Consider the following 19,701-nt stretch of genomic DNA (forward strand, 5'->3'; position numbering starts at 1 on the left):
AAAGCGTTGATTTAGTCGCTCTTTCGTTTCCGGGCATAGCCCATCGCTTTTCTCGCAAATTCCGCCTGTAAGAACACCTTGGAAAAAATATATAGGCTCGTGTGCCAAAGCCTCTCTTTGACACCTGCGTGGCCGAAAACATCAACAACAGTAGCGCGCAGCCGCTTCTGCACCCGCTGACCTCCGAGACGCCACCATCTTCGCTACAGCGGTCCTTAACAAAACCGCAGTGAACTCATCACTGTTGCGTATTAATGGCCAAGTGTGCATGTCCTGCATGATTCAGTTGCTTCGCCCGGCAAGCCCATGTCATGTACGCCTCGAGGAAGTTCTTATCGCTGCGGAACATATTAAGGCAACCTACGGCACCGATGAGAACAAGCAATTAACAATATTCGCGGAGAGCCACGAAGAGCTCAATCGATTTGGCCAGATGCCAGTCGAAGGAACCACATGTGAGTTCACAAAGATCATTTGAAGAATCCGGGACACCCGCAATATAGCCGTTCAGGTGGACTGCGGACCGGGACACGCACGCGGAATCGTCAACGGTACTGCTTAGTGTGCGCGAGCGAGCCCGTTGAACTCCGCTAAAACATGGCGTTAGCTATCCCATTCGCACGACACAACCCCTACAGCAAAGAAGCCAAGGGTCAGGCGTGCGTACAAGCAGTCATTGCGAAAATTGGTTCCAACAGTTCCACCCCTCCACTGCCCTTCGGATTGCCCCGTGCCGCACAAGTGCTTCAGCAGAATGCACGGGCTGATGCCGTAGCGAAGGTGTGCTTGCCACGTGGCGTGCCTATGCGTCAAAGCGCGACCAGCATGTCGTCCAGTGTCAGTCCCCTATGGCCTCTGCTGCCTGCACCTCCTGCTTTACAGGAGCCGCGCCCAGTGTGCACCGCATGTTGTAGAAGTGTCCCAGTCTCCAAACGCTTCGTTCAATGTGTTTCCCGCGGAGAGTCCGGTAAGCTCACGACGGAACAATAGACAGATTTAGTTGGACGTTCCGGGCGTTAGCGTAGTGCTGGGCGTACAGCGGAGCGTACGCTCGTTGCGTCGCGCCCATGGATAGTTTTAGTACAGCGTTTTTCGTAGCGTGCGCTAACGCTTGTGGCGCCACCTGTTGAACCCAACGCGAAGCACCCAAATGTGACCTTTTTTACGTGGCTACCCAAGGCAAGCTGTATCTGGACGGCGTTTTTTTTCAATGCGTTAACGCTGGTTTCGATTGTAAAAATCTTGCAAGTACGATAATAAAGACCCTCTTACCTTGATTCAGTATTAGGGGAAAATATGATACCCCCGTCGCGATTGTGTTGCTCAACCGCGCGACGCCGATGTTTTCGAGCAACAAGCAGTGCTCTGGATACTCACTTTATTCAGCTCTTAATATGGCAGGACCATGCGACAAATACAACTGAGCATGGCATGCGGCGCTAATGCGACTCGCAAAATGAAACAGCTGGTAGGCTTTTCACGGCGGTTTAGTGATACACTTCACCCGGGGGTAGCAACTCAATAAAATATACGATGCGTTCCTATTACTCACTTCCTCTTATTTGTAGAGTCCAACTACAAATCCGTCACGTTTCACACGGGTAGCGCAACGTTCTCGGCTCGCACCCGAGGGCGCGACGGCAGCGCAGGCAAAAATTCTTGAATCCCCGAAATGGAGGCCGCCGATCTGCACCAACACTGCGCACATTCCACCACCACGACACGCACACAAACACCGCCACCCGCTTCGGGAGGCATCCAGGTTGTCTTTGGTCGTTCATTTCTGGTCTCTATGCCTGTTGGAACTGAAACGTTGTCGCCTAACGAGAAAAACACGCGACGGTCCGCGTTTTCAGTGGGGGAACCTCCTGCCACGACCGGCCGCCGACATCGCCGAGGCAGCAGCCATTTTGGAAGCAAGGTGCCTTCCAGCAGGTCCGCAGCGCCCCGCAAGCACCCGGGAGCATACGCTCCCAGCCGTTGCGTGCGTACCACGGCATCGTAGGGGCGTTTACGTAGCGTACTGCGCATGCCCAGTAGCGAGCCGCCCTGCCGGGGCGTACGCTCGCCCGGAGCGCGCGCCCAACTAAATCTATACCGATGAAATCCGCCAAAGCACGGCAGACGCGTCTTTCTCTGTGTGAAGTCCCGCAATTCTCAGGCGTCAACCGTCGAATGCAACCCACATATCTTCACCCCTCCCCTATTTTCCTCAATCCACAAGCCAACCGACCTGTCCACCCTCTCTAGAAAAGTTTCATTCTGCTGTTTACTCTTTCAGGGATAGTAACCCACGCAGCTATTGTGGTTTTTTGAGGGTGGTTTACATAAAGTCTGGGTGACATGCCCGTAGATAAAGGGAACGAATGGGCCCAAAGCCGGCAAACATGAGCCAATACGAAGGAATATAAAAGCCTTAGGACGCGCACAAAAAATGCAACGAACCACGAACCCATTCTAGTACGCCTAAGTCTTCAGAACATAGGTAGCGCAGGAACACTTGCAGTGCTAATGCATGACGCCAGAGATAGAATAGATGTTTGGGAAACCTTGCGTTCATTTTATTGCACTCCGGAATTGTTTTGCAGAAAAAAATATACGCTGAAATAGACTGCTTTTATTATCAATGGGTGTAACAACAGCTTTTGCCTTTGTGGAGGGGCATACCTGGAAGAATACGTAAACCTTTGTGGTGGACGCCTTTCGCAATTATTTTTTTTTGCGGCCATGAAAAATTTATTCGACCTAAGCAGACTACCTGCGTTAGTGCTTGTTGATATGCTGGCTGTAAAAGATGTGGCTTTGAAATAATTGTAAACAATTGGCGAGTCACGGCATTCTGGCTAAATTCGTTAATTGCCCTTTGTCTAAAACCATCTCATATAGAAGCAGTGTACTAAAAAATTAGCACAAAAAAGCTTTATGCTTTCATCAGAAGGAAGTTTAGCGGTTGAATTCATATTTTTACTCGCTTCCCCTAAGCCTGTAGAGTTAGGGCAGTAACGACCCAATCAACCTTCCAATTTTATGCGATTTGACAAAAGATGTTGAGTGAGGTGCACTGACCCATGCTTTCTCAGCCCCGATGTCCAGAGATCGCTCGAGGTAACTAGAGAGGTGGGTTAAAAGCTTGTATCAGTGGTAACGTTCAGACTAATCGTTTATCAGAAGAGAGAAATGATCAGTCAGTGGCGGTAGTTTCACGTGATAGAATTGCGGGTTTCACCTCCTAAAAACTATCGGTGCGGTTAACAATTTTGTTTTCAACAAGTGGTATTGAACTTGAAGGAGTGGATACGCCGGAGTCAGAAAAGACAGAGCGCTGAAAGTGGTATCTGCTTCTGTTGAAATTTGGGTTTGGTTGCCTGGAAATGCCGAAACAGGTGGTATTTTCTTTTGAAAGAGTCATACAACGTATCAAACCTAACACTTCTCAAGAAATAATTGAAATGGACGCAGTAGATGCTAGTACAAAGGAAAAAAAAACTTTAAGCACAAGTCATTGGATGGGCTACTAACAGCATTATTCCGGTTTGTGAGTAATTTCGGTTGCATAAACCGAAACACATGTATGCACATGGGACGTAGTGAGTTGGGAGCGCTATCACTCTCTGTACCTCCACCGTGTTCGTCGATGCAAGAGTGGGCTAACAAGCTCAAAATAAGCCATCATCGCTGCTACTGCTGTGTTTGTCGACACGTCAAAGGTTAGCCGCGCTGAACGCTTCTGTTGCATTCCGTTTACGCCTTCCATTGCACACTTTTTAGCTTTGATGTGGGAAACATACCGCACGGTCATAGAATGCAGAAACTTACTTAAAGTGGTGCATGAGGTCTGCCCAAGCTTATGTGCCCCTCTAAAACAGCCTTCTTGCGCGAGAGATGCTGCTTTTATCGCTTTAGGATCACCGGGGAATCCTTTCATTTTCATCAAAAACATATGGTTCCTACCTACCCTGAAGCCGTCAGCTCCCACCAAATGACGATTCCTGTACTGTCACTGCTCGTTCCCTGGGAGCCACTCCGGATCATTCCAGTGTTTCATCGAGACAGGGTGCATTATCGCGGGCGATATTAATCTCTACCTTTTAAAACTACCCGATTACTCATTAAACCATCGACTTTTTATCCGGGAGCACAAAACCTATTGTGCAGTATGCCTGCATGAGTCGGTCAACTTGGTGCAATTGCACATTGTGCCGTACAACGTCTCCAAATTCGAGATGAGAACATCTAACGGCACTTTCAGCCTCTTGGAAGCTTTATTGTCTCAAGCGTCCTGTGATTCCGGCAAAGAAATTCCGAATGCCATCAAAAATCCTCCCAAGAATCGAGCCACTTCCACTTCCAGTCGTAGCTTGGTTGCCTGAAATTGTCGTCTCGTCGGTGGTTGCGCAGAAGACAGCTGCAAAAGATTAGAAGAAGGGTCAACAATAAGCGGAAGGTCCACAATAAAACGGTATGTTAAAAGTCGAGCCCGCAAAAAATAACGAAATAGATTTTAATCATAGTGCTCAAAAGTAATAAAGCCGATGATACCCGAACTCTCGGCCTGGATTATGGAAGCAGTACTGAGCTTCAAGCACATTTCTGTTTTTGTGTATCGTCTCATATACGTTGCCAGCTAAACCTAAATACTGCCTGACAAGAAATGTCGGACTTGCTTGTTTTTCACATACACACACAAAAAAACTGGCAACCCCCCAGCTGTCCCTCCGTGGTCGCAGAGGAGGAGGAGCAGTGGAATAAACTTTATTAACAACAAAAATTAATCCTTTCTAGACCCACAGCAATGAGAGTTGTCTGTCAAGATGTCCCGTGGCAGAGAAGAAAACTAATTAAATATTGTTATATATGGTGGACCAAAGAAAAATATATTGTTATGGGCAGCAGAAGTACACACTGGCGTACATATCTCTAGGGGACCTCTCTCCGCCGACAAAAAAGCAGTGAATGGTACAGTCCAGTATCTTGAGCCATCATGGCCGCTTGTAAATAGATCGCACGGTTCAATGGCAAAACCACGTAAATACAACGCTTCAACATCAACTCTCGCTCATCTCATTTGTCCTGCCACCACAGAGCAACATGCATCCAAATCGTGATGCTTCCCAAGCTGCAGCAAATGCCAAGCCCAAGCATTGCAAATCATCAGTGGTCAATGTGTCCGAACTTGGCAGTACCTCGGCGCCATCATTGTTTCGTGGATGGTGAAGGTTTTACGCCGACAATTGGACAAGCTCTTTAAGGCCCATTTGGTATAGCGCTAGGCAAAGCACATTGCCATGATAATGCCTATGCTTAGACACCATGCTATTTATACGCACATTTCTGGCTTTCTGCCAGTACTTATGTCCAGTGCTCATTCTATGAGTTGTCTCGGGCCCCGATTTCTGCTTTTTATATGCCATTACATAAAAAATTCTTGAATGCGCATGGTTTAAATACTTTTCTTCTGAATGACAAGTATAAAATAGAAATAAAGTCGCAAGGTAACTTGTAGAATGTACACTTTGCATAATCATAACACAATAATTATTATTGCTAGTGTCGCAAAGAAATTTGTGATTGTTTGAAGTGAATGTGCTTCTCAAGTGTCCTCGTGTAGGCAGATGTCTATCCAAAAGAACTTGAAAAACACTTGCACTTGGAGTCAGTAAGTAAAGATTTCACCCAAATTCGATTATTACAAATAAACTCGTTTCTTCAAGCAAGAACCGGGCGACCCTGCGTGGTCCTCCCCGTTACCTCCCCCGGACATTCCGATTAAAGTTTACTTCTCTCTCTCTCTCTCAAATTCAACTAGCTTACGCAGGCTCTACAAAGGAAATGGATTTTGAGGTTCAAATTTTGTAGCTACAAGAAGTTTGTATGACAAATATTTGGAGAGTCCAGGTGCTCTCAGAAATTGCTTAACGGCACTGCGCGCAATAATCGAGCTGCATCAACTTTGCGAATGAATTACGTGACTTACAAAAACAATTGAGCACCATAGCACACCAGCTCCCTGTACGTTTTTATAATTCACATGACATTTACAAGAAGAATCCTGACTTAGCAGTGGTATGAACACGAAATATGTTTGTTCGAAATTTAAACAAGAAAGCAAAACGTAAAAAGAATAGTAGCAAAAAATCAAAAAGCGCAAAAAAGCGCGAACCGATAGATGCTTTGTTAACTGCTTGAGATGCATGAAACAGAAGCAGTCAGGTAGATGAAAACAAGACTCTTTCCTCAGTAATGCCGATCTGCAAAGATCACAAAGTGTAATTCAAGAGCGCTATTGTAGAATAGTCCAGCTTGGAAGACTATTTCTCTCTGCTGCATCCATCACTTGTTCACGGGAAACACCTTTCCGTTGTAGCACCCGTATTCGTAAAAAAATCCTTCACTGCAATGGTAAATGGATTAGTAAATACATTACTTAGACCCCTCCTGAACGCGTGCACCTGTGAAAATATTAAGCCTAAACTTTTAACTTCTTAGCGCTGCTCTGAAACATGAAACGTACTGCAGTCTCTGGAATTTATTTTGCAATACTGTGCTTTACGACAGCAGTAACTCGGCTCGTTCTGGAGAAAACAGAGCAGAATTTCACAGAAAATGTGTTTTACACTATGGCAGTTTCAAAATATGATATATAAATGTTCAAACGGCAAAGGAACACTCCAACGCTTTCGTGTAATTTTGTCGTGTCTACTGTGGTGACAAAACAATTATTCGCGGCAGGCGGAAATATCATGCCTTTGACGATTTACAAACGTACGTTTTGTTGTCTAGCAAAGTGGGATAGGAAACCACAAGGAATCGCATTACACATTAAGCTGGTACGCCCGAACTTTCACATGTGTTTTCGCGAGAAATATTTGCTACCCTGGATCTAGATGAGAGAACGTGACCTTTAATTCCATTATATTTGTAAGGAGTAACCAAATAAAGCGATAATTCCCGGTGACGCCATAAACGTAACTTATCGGGTATTGTTGTGGCTTCCTCTTCAAACCCCTTGTAGTAGACGATACTAATCATTATCATTTTCTTTAAGCTCCTCACGAGCTGTCGCATGCTAACAAGGCTGTGCACGCTCGCGCAAGCTTTCTAGTGGTTTTCATAAAAGCCACATCCTATAAAGACACGTCGCTCCTCTTTTTGAACATCGCGTCCAGCTGGAGGACCCAGAGGTCCAACACATGGTGCGGAGAACCCAGGTATTCTAAACGACGCGAAGCCCATAGACGCAAGAGCCGCAAAAGCCGAGGAAAAGACGCGGTGCCTGCGATCTTGGCGAGTTCTCAGCTGTGTGCGAGCGAATGGAACGACAGCTTCGACGACGCCGGAGTCTACGGACGCAACACGATGGCCGTCTAGCGGAAGCGGAAGACCACCTAAGGGGAAATCTAGAGGCGATGGCAGGCGCGGTGAGTTTACCGCTAGAGCGAATCGACGCATTTTATGGCCAGATAGAGAAGTTAGACGAGGCGGTCTTTGATGAGACTCCAGGTGACCTTTTGGGCAGCGAGACAATAGACGCTGGACAATACCGCAACAACGTTGTCAGCACGACCACGAATCTTCGTCTCGAGCTGCAAGAATGCCGGTCTTCGATGCCATGCCCGACGACCATCCACCTATCACCGACTAACAAATGCAAGCTTCCCCAGCTAGAGCTCCACAAAAAAATTTCCCCGCATTTACCCGAGGGGAAGAATGTGAAAGTGCGAATGCAGGAGTTGAATTTGCGCGGTTCGGTAATGTTAGCGAAAGAGAGATCACACACACACACACAACTACAAAGAAAGAAAGATGCATTTATTCACAGACACCTATTTGTGTTGTCGTACTTGATTGGTAGAGCGGATCTCAGCTTTGAAATTTCGTGTCAGTACTCCTTTAAGCGGGTGCATTAGCCCTTCTCACGCCCGATTCCTGGCCAATCCCCCACGTGGGTATGTGCCATGCACAGACACCTATTTGTGTTGTCGTTGTACTTGATTGCTAGAGCGGATCTCAGCTTTGAAATTTCGTGTCGGTACTCCTTTAAGCGGGTGCATTAGCCCTTCTCACGACCGATTCCTGGCCAGTCCCCCACGTGGGTATGTGCCATGTCAGCGGCCAGGCAGCGCGCGCCCATCTCCCCCCGTTGCCAAGGAAGACGAGGAGATTCCTGGCCAATCCCCCACGTGGGTATGTGCCATGTCGCCCATCTCCCCCCGTTGCCAAGGAAGACGAGGAGCGCGTGCATCCCGCAGCTGTTGCTATGTGGACGGACGGCGGTCACCGGAATTCAGGGTCGCTTATAAAGTGCATTCGCACTTAATATGACGGGAACCGCAGATCGTGGCAGCAATTCTGGACACAGTTTTCGGCAGCCGTCCAGAACAACGACGAGCTCAGCACGGCTGACAAGTTCAACTACTTGAGCAGCCTTGCGACTGGAGCAGCTGCCATAGTCTAACTGGAGGCTACCGATGACTGCTACAGGGACGTCATCGAGATATTGAAGAAGTGCTTCAAAGATGACCGAATCATCGTGCAAGATCACCTGCGAGGTTTCCTGTACTTGAAGGTGGTGTCGTCGACATACGACGTTCGGCAACTGAGGCACCTTTATGATTGGGTCCGGGTCGATATCCGAAGCCTCGGGGCGTTTGGCACGAGCTCCACCACCAACTGCACCTTCTGTGTGAAATTCTGCTGAGGGTCTATACCGACATACATGGTCCTGCTGTTCCACGAGGGGCCGTCGTTTAACTCTGATGGCGCTTCATCAAAGCCACGCGGCGAGTCTTCCGGTCGAACGGCCCCTCCCGACCAGGAGCTTCAAGTGCTCTTAGAATTCTTCGAACACCAGCTTATGTGTCGAGAAGCTGTTGCTGAACGGGCGGGAGAGAAAATTCATCGCACCCTAGAGAAAGAAACACGAAAAGACAACCACCCGTGTGACGATCCTGCGGCAGCAGCTCTGCAGTTCTTTTTCGGCAGTGCTTTATTTTGCCGCTTCTGGAAAGCACTCTGCCGAAGCTTGCGGTTCAAAGGAACCCAGCCTTTCACGGAAACTGGAAATGATAGATGCTTCAGCTGCCTCAAGCACGGCCACTTGGTGAAAGAAAAGAATGGAGGAGCCAGTTAAAGCGCGGAATGTGAGAGAGAACGCACGCAACATCAGTGTGCGCCTCAAACAGCACTGACAGCGACACGGAGAACGTGACTTCTATGCCGGCCCACCTAAGCTCCAAACAAGCAGGCACCGTGAAGCTGCTGGAGACTGAAAAACTGCTACTCACAGACAGCCCGACTGCCGAAAGAATCTCTAGACGATCCCTTCATTGGAGCAGAGTCCACTACTGAAGAAGCGATCGAGATGGCCAATAATGAGATCTTCCGAGGATCTTCAGTGACCCCATGTAAACTGGCCAGCAACGACCTTGTTGTATCTGACGCCTCAGAACAAGGATTTGCTTCACCGGAAAAATCATATTGTTCGCCTTCTTCAACCTCAAAAGCGGTGGAACCTAATTGCAACAATTAGCGGGACATCTTTCCATTCAAGACCCAGATAATGCAGTACTACAAGGAAGATGCTTCAAAGGATGCCGGACACCTTCGTGAGCCAACATCTGTAAAGCAAAGCGAGCCGAAAAGGCAATAACGCCAAAACAATGCACGAGCCAGAGGGCGCCATTCCTATCACAAAGTGAGGTGTCAAGGGAAAATTGACGCGCTGCAGAGAAAGAACTAAACAAGAGTCAAGACGCCAAGTCTTCCGTGGAAGAAAATACAAAGCAACGGAAGCAGAAGGACGCCCTAATCGAAGGTCCGACACCTTCAAGAAAAGTTTTCCGTTCACCGCAACATTCCCTGGTTTAGAAACCATTCCTGCACCTGCCTTCACCAATCGACTCTGGGTAGCGAAACACCGTGGACAAATTGTAAGAATCAACAGGCTAGGCGGTGGAAACACCGACGGCGGAGAAAGGCTGGATGCCGATTGCTAGAGGACCCAGAGGTCCAACAGGCATTAAACTGGTTACGGTGTTGCTGTCACCGTCGCTCACTTCTGCCTCGTCTCAAGCGCCTGAAACGAATGAAACCGACGAAGCCCAGGGGCCGTGTAATTACTATGTCACACGGAAGTATCCCTACGTAGCTTCAGAACATCATCAAATGAAAGCTTGATTTACAGCTTCGTTTAATAACGTCAGATTAATACATCCACAACTCTCATACTGCACACGAGTCTTACTTCAACGCAAGCTGGACGTCGCGAACCTGCAGTGGGAGCATGACCGCTTATTCCGAATCGCAAATGCGGAAAGAGGATATCTGCAACTCCAGTCACACAAAGAGAAGCACATGTATGTGACACCTTAATTCTTCGTAAGAACCACCAACCCAACGCAGCGCTCCACCGCTGATGCAGCACTCCAACCCCAGCACTCAAAGGCAGCACTCAATACGCTGCCATCGAGTTGGAATAGGCGTTGTTTTGCAACACAATGCTGCTGTTGCTTCGGTATCTACTTGTTGCTGCGTTGTTGTCTGTTCTCCCCGCAAACCGGCGTCTTTACACCCACCAGGCACATGGCATGCGCTTTGCCACTGAGACCTTTTATCGTTCTGCTAAAGCTTCGCCTACGATGGGGTTTCTATGTTACGCTACTTCCGCTCGCCATTGGCTTGGCGCTCAATCAATCTTTCAGCCAAGTTATCGATGAATGGCCGATAGTTCGGAAGCCAATGGGGTTTCCGAACATATACAATCGGCTACGACCTCTTTGGCACTATATTGTTGCTTAAAGCACCGAGAAAAGATGCGAAAAGGGCTCCAGACGTGCTTGTGGAAATAATTCCTAGAGGCATCATCATTATGATCACATTGGTGATCACCTCCTCATTAACCCGAGTACGACCCAGTAACACACCGAATGAAATGGAGAGCAGAGCGAAACTGTTGCGATCAGTCGTGCTTGTAGGAGTTAGTGAAGGATGAGCAGGCAGTTCAGGAGAATGACGGGTAGCTGTTGTTCCTTTGATGGACGGCATTATTCGTCACCTCGATAATGATGAATGCAACCGGTGGAAACAACGGTGAAATTAGCCTAGTAAGAGTAATGTAATCTAGTAATCTAGTAGTCTACTTATCTAGTAATCGCGACACCACGGAGTGCAGTCGTCGCACAGAAAGGCCGATTTCGCAAATGAAGGTCAACACCGACTTGACGTTGAAGCTACCATATTTACGACCCCACTAGCTAGGAAATTAATCAAGCGAAAGAGAGAAAGAGAGAAAGAACTTTATTCTAGAACCGTTGGGTCAACGACGAGTGGTGACTAGCGCTTGGAGGGTGCCGGTGACCTGGGCTGCTCGTTCAGCGAGTCCTTGCTGCTCCCGCGGATCCGAGCTGCCTAACGCCGCCTCCCAGTGCTCCACACAAGAGATGAGAGGGAATGAGTTTTGAGGGCATTTCCAAATGATATGAGCAACTGTTTCGTGGGCGCATTGGGGTGAGGGAATAGATACCCGTCAACACTACGATTCCCCGTGTGGACCGGCACCTCTTGAACGTTGGAAAACAAGAAGCTTCAACAAATGAGAAAATCGACAGCGTATAAATCGCCACCTGTAAGGAAGGATAGCCTCACTGACGCAGGAAACAGGCAGAAATGCGGTCCACCTCTGCATATAACTTTCCACACACAAAAACGCCCCAAAAAACGCGCGTCGCCTTCTAGGAATACTAACATCGGTCTCTAACCCGTACCCCTCTACCGGCTGCTTCGGCGAGGCTCCGGGGAACACCTACTACCCCACACAGCCCTTCAGCTCTCCTAAGCACAGGAGAGAGAACTATCCAGTTCGGACCCTTACTTCTACTTATGCCTTATGTATAGAGCCAGGAAAAGCAGGTGGTCTCAAGGTTCCGGGCATAAAGAAGTTTTTTAGGGTTCATTACTATATAAATACGTCGATTGTTCTCCTTCGTCTCCTATTAAGAGAGACAATGAAGCGGTATAATATTGTGAAGGGCAGGAACAAGGACTGCGCTTAAGATTTGGCCTTCCATGCATATGAAGGAATTCATCGCATGTCACCCTGTCTTTAGTACATAATGGTTTATTTAGAAGAGGGACAAACCACGACGTTTTGTCCTGAAGAGATGCAAATTCAGGAGTGTGCCTATCAAACGTTGCAATGAGAAAATTTTTTTGTCATCACTTTTGAAGATTAACAGACACAGGACGTGGCATCGGTGACCTACCTAACCAACTAAACTATATCAATAGTCAGCCGTCTGACGAATATTTTGTGTAGCCGGATTCACAAGAAGGCCTTTACTGTAAGCAATCATGCATCACTTCTAAAATCTTTGAAGCGGTCATTGTTTTTGTCGTCTGCGAGCGAAGGGAAATTACAAAGTCTGAAATACGCCAAAGAATATGTTATGATGAGGAAGATGCGACGAGGTTGGCTGTCTAACTTCTGCTGTTCATTATTCGTATTCGAGTGTTGTCAAACTACAATTGACTTCAGAATGTGCGGACACTGTAGTTAACAGTTTCAATTGGAGGAGTATCCGTACTTTAGTGAAGTTTCTCGTTTGCACATCTATGTATACGCCGAAAGGCCGCGACTGCATCTTACGGTAGCCTGTATTAAATTAGGAGTCGCTCTTTATTTCAACAGTAACAGAGATGTAGTTGGCGGCTGTCGTCGCCACCAAACTTACGGGCAAAAATAAACCAGCGCATGTTTGTTTGATAAAAGCGAAAGTTTTATGAGGTAGGATTGGATAGATCTTTTCAGAAACATGCGCTTATAAGGTAGCTAACGGAGGCAGAGTTTATTGACGCTGAACTGTCATGTGGACCGAAAAAAAAAACATTTATATCAAATGAAAAAGTTTAACACAAGGTCAGTGGGAGGTAACACACATGGTATAGGAGCAATGAATAGCTATTATGGGCGAAAATTTGCGCGTTGATCCGTGGGTAAGGTGGCTAGAATGGCGGAACAACAGGGAATGACAGGGCGCGTGCGGAGAGAGGTGAGGTCAAGGCGAGTTGTTGTTGTTGGCGATGCCTTCGCTCGGCTGCTGCCTTGCTTTGAAAGGGCCGGCTCCGCCGCGTGGCGTGACGGGTCCGCCGCGTGGCGTGCAAGCATAAAATGTAGTCTGTCGCAAGTGCAGGGTTGCGGCACTGCTCGACACCAAAAAAAGTGACAGGGCGCCAATGCCCTGTCTAAAGGCAGAAATCGTGCTCATAGAGACGATCGAAACACCAAGCAGGAATGTCAGGATGTGTACGGGACGTGTGAGAAAGGTCGTGTGGCGGCTTATGAAGCCGCAGCACAGCGTTCGCACCGACCTCTCCGGGAAGTTCGCGACGGAAAGGTATCAGATGCTCACGAATCCGTAAAAGTCTTAATGAATGTTTAATAGTGTTTATTACCTTCCACGTGGAAAGCCTACTCTAGGAGTAGGCACGACACTCGGGTGACAGTTGGGTAGCGGCATTATTATGTAGGCGGGGTACCTTAAAGTAGCTTTACTGGGTTCTATCTAAGCTCCGGTTAATAAACATTGTTTGGCCGCAATGGTTGGGAGAGAAAACATTTGAGCTTGTTTGCTGTTTAGCACTGATTGCCTCCTGCAAGCATCAGCGTGTTACAGAGTTTCATGTCATGGCGTACGTATCATGGATGACATGTTGGTCAGGCTTGCTTGAATTTATGATGTCAAAAATGCCGAGAAAGCTATCACTAACGCGTAAGTTTGTAGGTTGCGAAGCTCTAAGCAACTTTCACGAGATTCACGACGGTTTAAGTCTACGATTGCAGCTGATTTGCTTGTTCCTCGTCGCCGCAACGACCTTCACTCCGTCATGGTTGGTATAAGTGCGAGCATTATTTTTTTTGGAAGTGATAATCATTGAACATCACTTTGGAGGGGCGTATGCTGTGACGTTTATTTCTCCATCCGAGCAAGCGCTTCCATAATTACGGTGAACGCTGGAGTCTTTCTTGTTCCGAGCAAGGGTTGCCACAACAAGTCTTGGCTAATCTCCTTAATTAAGTGGGTACGCTAGGCATGACAAACCGGCCCCGGGGACGTAGGGCGGCCGCTGCGAGTCACGCACACGCCGTCACCGCGATGAAAGAGCTTACGTGCGCTCGGTATTTTTTCTATTTTGAACTGCACACACACACACACACACACACACACACACACACACACACACACACACACACACACACACACACACACACACACACACACACACACACACACACACACACACACACACACACACACACACACACACACACACACACACACACACACACATGCAAGCACACGCACACACACACACACACACACACACATGCAAGCACACGCACACGCACACGCACACACACACACACACACACACACACAAAACGATTGGCTAAACAGCTTAGCTGTGAAAACAGCGCAGGATAATCAAGGAAAGTACAAGGAGGGATGACGGAACTGCGCTGCTGCCGTTGTTCGTCCTTCGGCTATCCTTGTTCATGTTGCACTGGTTTTACATCACGTAGGTACCACTCGTGTTTACTTAGCTGTGCAGTCAGTGGTTCGTATGCAGCACGCCCTTCACGAACACCCAATGTAATTTTCTATATGGTCGATTCTTCCTTAGCAAGATTTAAAAATTCGCTACGTAGCAGGAATTCGATTCCAGAAATTAATTGTGCCAGTACCTGACACCAGAAAGGAAATAGGTGGCTGGCATACGGTGTAAAAGACTCATGTAACCACATTTAACTTACCACTAAAGAAAACCGCCATTGTAAGCGCGACAAATGCCATTCGCTGGAGCATGGTGGCTGTCGGTGAACGAAATGTGATGACTGGAGTAGAAAATTGAGAAAAGATGTGTGTATTAGGAAAGGCACGAAATAGTGAATATTGAACAATAACAACAATTTGCAGTTTAAGACTGTGATAGAAACCGCTGCTTTTGTCATGGGACGTGTCATGAAAAATGCATAAAATATGTGTATTTCCCAAAAAATCTCCAGCTTTATTAATTTGGCTTTGCTGTTCAGCCCTATCTTAGTTTCTAAAGTTTTGGTTATTTTGACTATAAACGCATTTTTGCTAAGTATTAGTTTTACTTCCTCTTGCATATCGCGTGTGTCTGCCTCGAAGAACATTTACGATGTTATATTGTAAAGTAATCTCACTGAAAGGGCTGGGCTTTGCTGGGTACTCATTTCCGCCTTCGATATTTCTGTATAGTGTCGTTATGTGTGCAACAAAATTGAGCACGGCAAACGAAAAACACACGAGTATTCGTCGGAGGAATTGGGGACACGCACACGGAACCCACACACACTTTCAGAACGTCTGAAGGAATTCTGTCTAGGCTTGCACGACAATTTCTTACACAGCCGACTGAATAACAGCTCGGAATCGATTCTAGGTCAGATAAAAATTTACTGCTAGTTTTGGTACCTTGCATTACGGAAATATTTCGTATGAATATTTTAAAATGTTTACCGTGACGCTAGTATCAATAGAAGTGCGCGAAAGTTAACAAACTACGTTTAGAAATAGGGCTTATTTAAAATAGCAGGTACACTACAGGCAGGAAGGGAGATGGTTTCTATTCATCGTACGGCAGAAGTGTGTTTGCGAAAGGATATCCAGAACCAGCTTACCCTGGGAATTGGTGGACCGTCTGATACCAATGTAGCACGGAAAATGCCTCTGGAGCCTACTTGCGTAGTGTTATTGTTTTTCGTAAGTACGCACATGTAGTATGACAGACAAAGAAGAACAAAAGTGCGTACACACGTAGCATAAACGAGTGTAAAATTTTAAAACTGTATCCTATTTTAGCACAAGGGCACCATGATTCATAATGGTTGGAAAAACACACCGCCATAAACAAACAAGGATAACATAAGTTGTTGCCAGAGTGCGCGAATGGAGCATTTCCTGTTTACGGAACTCGGGCAACTCAACATATAAATTTGTTTATAACGCAGCTGTGAATGCTTTAACTCTGGGGAAGCCATTTATACAGGCAACGCGAAAAATATGGAATTTAAAGCAATGTTTTATTTATTTGTATTTTTTGTTTTCCTCATTGTTTTAGCCGATCTATACCATCGACCTCAGTGCATAGTAATCATCCTCGCCTGGAGTAGGAAGCGCTGCCGCCAGGTCCTCTCTAGTCCACATCAAAGATTTCTCTCTCTCTCTCTCTCTCTCTCTCTCTCTCTCTCTCTCTCACTTTTCGGCCGTATTCTGCATGCGTGGCATTTGGGCTTGTGGCTTGTGGCTATTTGCACTACTCTTCACTGCATTTGTTTATATGTGCCCGTGAACACTGCGGGTTTAAATGTGGAACTATCGACGTATTACCGAAACACACGACGTTGTTGTTACTTGTCAGAAAGTAGTAATTATTTCTTTGTGGTTAATATTTGCTGCGTAAAAATTGGACACTCAAGGAAGATGAATGCGTGTTAACTTTTTTAACCGTATAAATCACTACAAATGTAAATCAAGACTCCAGACCCTCTAGGCTCTTGTCCTATCTGCATTAAACTAGCAACATTTTTCACTGCTTGTGTCGCTTTTGTGAAAGTGGTGTGCGTGTGGTTTTTGTAAAGAAACTGCTTTATCTACTTCTCCACCTTAAACATGATGGTGGCAATTACTGCGTAGAAAGGCCGGAATTTTAAAATGGAGACCGTACTGGGTTCTCCCACAATCGCCGCGAGACACTTCATGATTGTGTTTATCCCGACGCTTTCTTTTTTTTTTAGAGCACGCACCTGTAATATGGGATGCTGTGTTACTTGAAAGCGTGATCTTTTTATACACTGGCAAATGTTTGTGAACCCCAGCAGTAATTTGAACTATTCAAAAGGAGCGCTTCCAGTTGCAATGCGACCCCTAGTCCCCGTACGTCAGAAATGATGTATTCTTGACACAACCTTATAATTTTATTGTGTTAACAGTCTAATCCGTTAACATAGGGTTAATCGTAACCACACCGGTGAATTGTGAAGATCGTTAATATGGTTGTCTACTTCCATCTGATCCCAGTAGTTGCTGCAGTTCATAGATGCTCAACAGAGTTATGCATCGGTGGAAGGTGTAGCGGAAGAGCCTCACCTGCTGCCCTTGGACACAGATCGTATAGTTTCGTTATTCACTATTTTGTTATAACTAATGCTCTCGCTTTCGTCGACTTTCAAAGCGTTGTTTAGAGCGTCTTCATAACGTACCCGTTAGGAAACAGAATGAAGGGGTATAAAAGTAGCCCGTATATCACAAAGACATATAGAAAATTTAACACGCACAAAAGAAATGGAAATAACTACAAGAGAATCACACCAGCAGTCTTCGGTTTGATTACAATTCCAGGATTTAGCGCATTAAATAGGTGTTTCGTGAGACTATACATATATAATTTGAATATCTCCAACATCAAGTAAAGAAGGTAGCCGTTGGAAAGATCGTTCGGAAACTTTATCGTGACTTTACTCAATTATTCAAGTTGGCTTTTATTTGCGGACACAATGAGTAATGAAATGGATCAGTCAGAAGAAAGAAGGGTGCTTTGATGTCGCAGCTACTAAACAAAAACTTTTTAATGAATGCCTGTTTTGTTTCCATTTAGTTATCAAATATCAGTTTATTTTTAATTGCTGGCGGGTGCTGAAAGACGTCCGAACCGGTATATCCTTTTTCTCTCTTTCTTGTGACATACCGTTATTTTTAAATTCTCCCACATACTTGTATCGTAATGTTAAATTAGTATGATGACAGTATTGACAGGCATGATGACAGTATTGACAGGTATGATGACAGGCAAAGCTAGTATGAGGAATGTTTCTTGCTCATTTAACGTATCGATTCAGTTTTGTTCATAAAACTGTAAGATGCATTCATTAGTAACTCTGTCAACCGTAATTTCAAATCCAGTTTACTTAGTTCGTCGACTGCGGTGTATTGGCCCCGGAAGGATGCGCTGAGAAAAGCTAGGGATCCTAGAAATGAACTTATGATAGTAGTAACGTGCACTCTGAGCGTTTTATAAAACATAGTTTATAATATTTCAAGGAGTGGGAAGGAGGTACATTTTGTAAGACTTTGTTAACTTCTCACGCAACCTGGGTAGAATCCCGCCGAGGAGTGCCTTATTCGCAAAACTTGGCAAGAAACTTGAGGAAGGGTGCTCGGCAGAAAGAGAAAAGATAAAGTTGTGAAAGTGACCTGTTCTTGTGTTTTATTGTTTACTGGGGTAACTGGAAACGCATGTGGTCGAGTCAAAATTGTGCTCAACAGAGCCATAAAAGGCATCATACCTTCTTCGGTTCAAAACATACTTCAAGTGATGTTCATTACACGAGGTAGTATGTTGGTACATCGTAAAAAAAAACGTTCGCACCGAATGTACTTTCGATGGGTGTCGCTGAGATGCCATGAGGTCGCTTCGGGGGTCTGTGACGAATTAGGGTTGAATAACCCAAAATCTTGGCTTCGTATACGCGTGGATAACAAGCCACCAGCAGAGTCAACGTCATTGTCAATGCCATCTTCTTGACGCAAGACTTGGCCAACGAGCTCAATGTAAGCCTTCAATATTGCAACCGTCATGTTATCGGGTGGGTGGATGGTCCGCAGTGTTGCATGCTTTTGCTATAATGCCCTTTCGACTTCCATGAGACACCTGATAGTTTTCGATGATGGGAGCAGTTCTTAGCGAACCCTAGCAGTTTTTTTGGTTGCCGCAGTTGTGGCTTCTGTCCCGTGGCGGGGCATCTTTCAGCATGTTTTGATGTGCGGGGCCGGGGAAGATGTCCCCACGGCAATTCCGGTGCTCCAATTTGCTATTTGAGGATAGAACCAATGTTTACTAACACTTCATTAGGGTCCATAAGCTGCAGTTACAAAAATGTAATGAGCGTTGAGAGCGTTTCATACAAAGAAAAAACATGGTGGGCGTACTTCCGTGATATTAGTGCCCGAGAAATCATTCGTTCGTTTTAAACAATGCAAGCTGGGTGTAACCATAAATTCCAAAACAAAGATTTTGAACGACGTGCCTCACAATCAACTGAAAGTCCGTACCGAATAGAAAAATATTAAACCTTCCTGATTTTGTGCAGTGACGTTAATTGCAATTTATTATGCTTTCATACATGAATATTTATTACGCTTTCATACATGGCCATATAACAACCGCCAAGCATTTGTTCCGTACCCGGATGCTGCTTTATTGGTGCTCCCACGAGACGGGGAAATACGCACTGGAACGTGCAGGGCGCTCCTCAGCCATGTGCTCTATTGCTGCGTGCCCTACAAACACTTTATTTAGTGACCTAGCTAAGTACGACCTTGGTGGAGTCTTGTAGGAATAGTTTTATCAAGCGCCTGGTAGTTGGACCCAACTACCAGGACCCAACTGGTAGTTGGACCCAACTGGTAGTTGGATCCAACTTCAGTGAATATCCAGTCGTTATTTTTTTGGACATCAAAAAAGCATTTGATACCGTTGACCACGACATTTTACTAAGCAAGCTACAACGATATGGCTTTAGGGGTGTGGCTCTCGAGTTCTTTAAAAGTTACCTCAGCAGTCGCCAACAAGCTGTAAATATCGACCAACATACTTCTGGCTTAAAACAAATAAACATGG

At 46.0% G+C, this 19,701-nt stretch overlaps 1 long non-coding RNA gene across 1 annotated transcript; it reads right to left on the bottom strand.

Annotated features, from left to right (window-relative positions):
- Positions 1 to 4,243: 4,243 nt before the first annotated feature.
- LOC144144814 (uncharacterized) lies at positions 4,244 to 16,048 on the bottom strand. Its single transcript, XR_013317340.1, has 3 exons — positions 15,704 to 16,048; positions 14,810 to 14,890; positions 4,244 to 4,405 (listed from the first exon to the last, which is right to left on the bottom strand). It is a non-coding gene; the product is annotated as an uncharacterized LOC144144814 (long non-coding RNA).
- Positions 16,049 to 19,701: the final 3,653 nt, after the last annotated feature.

Source organism: Haemaphysalis longicornis, unplaced genomic scaffold (assembly GCF_048455015.1).
Source record: "Haemaphysalis longicornis isolate Haplotype H1 unplaced genomic scaffold, Haemaphysalis longicornis Haplotype H1 scaffold_7, whole genome shotgun sequence".
NCBI lineage: Eukaryota > Metazoa > Arthropoda > Arachnida > Ixodida > Ixodidae > Haemaphysalis > Haemaphysalis longicornis.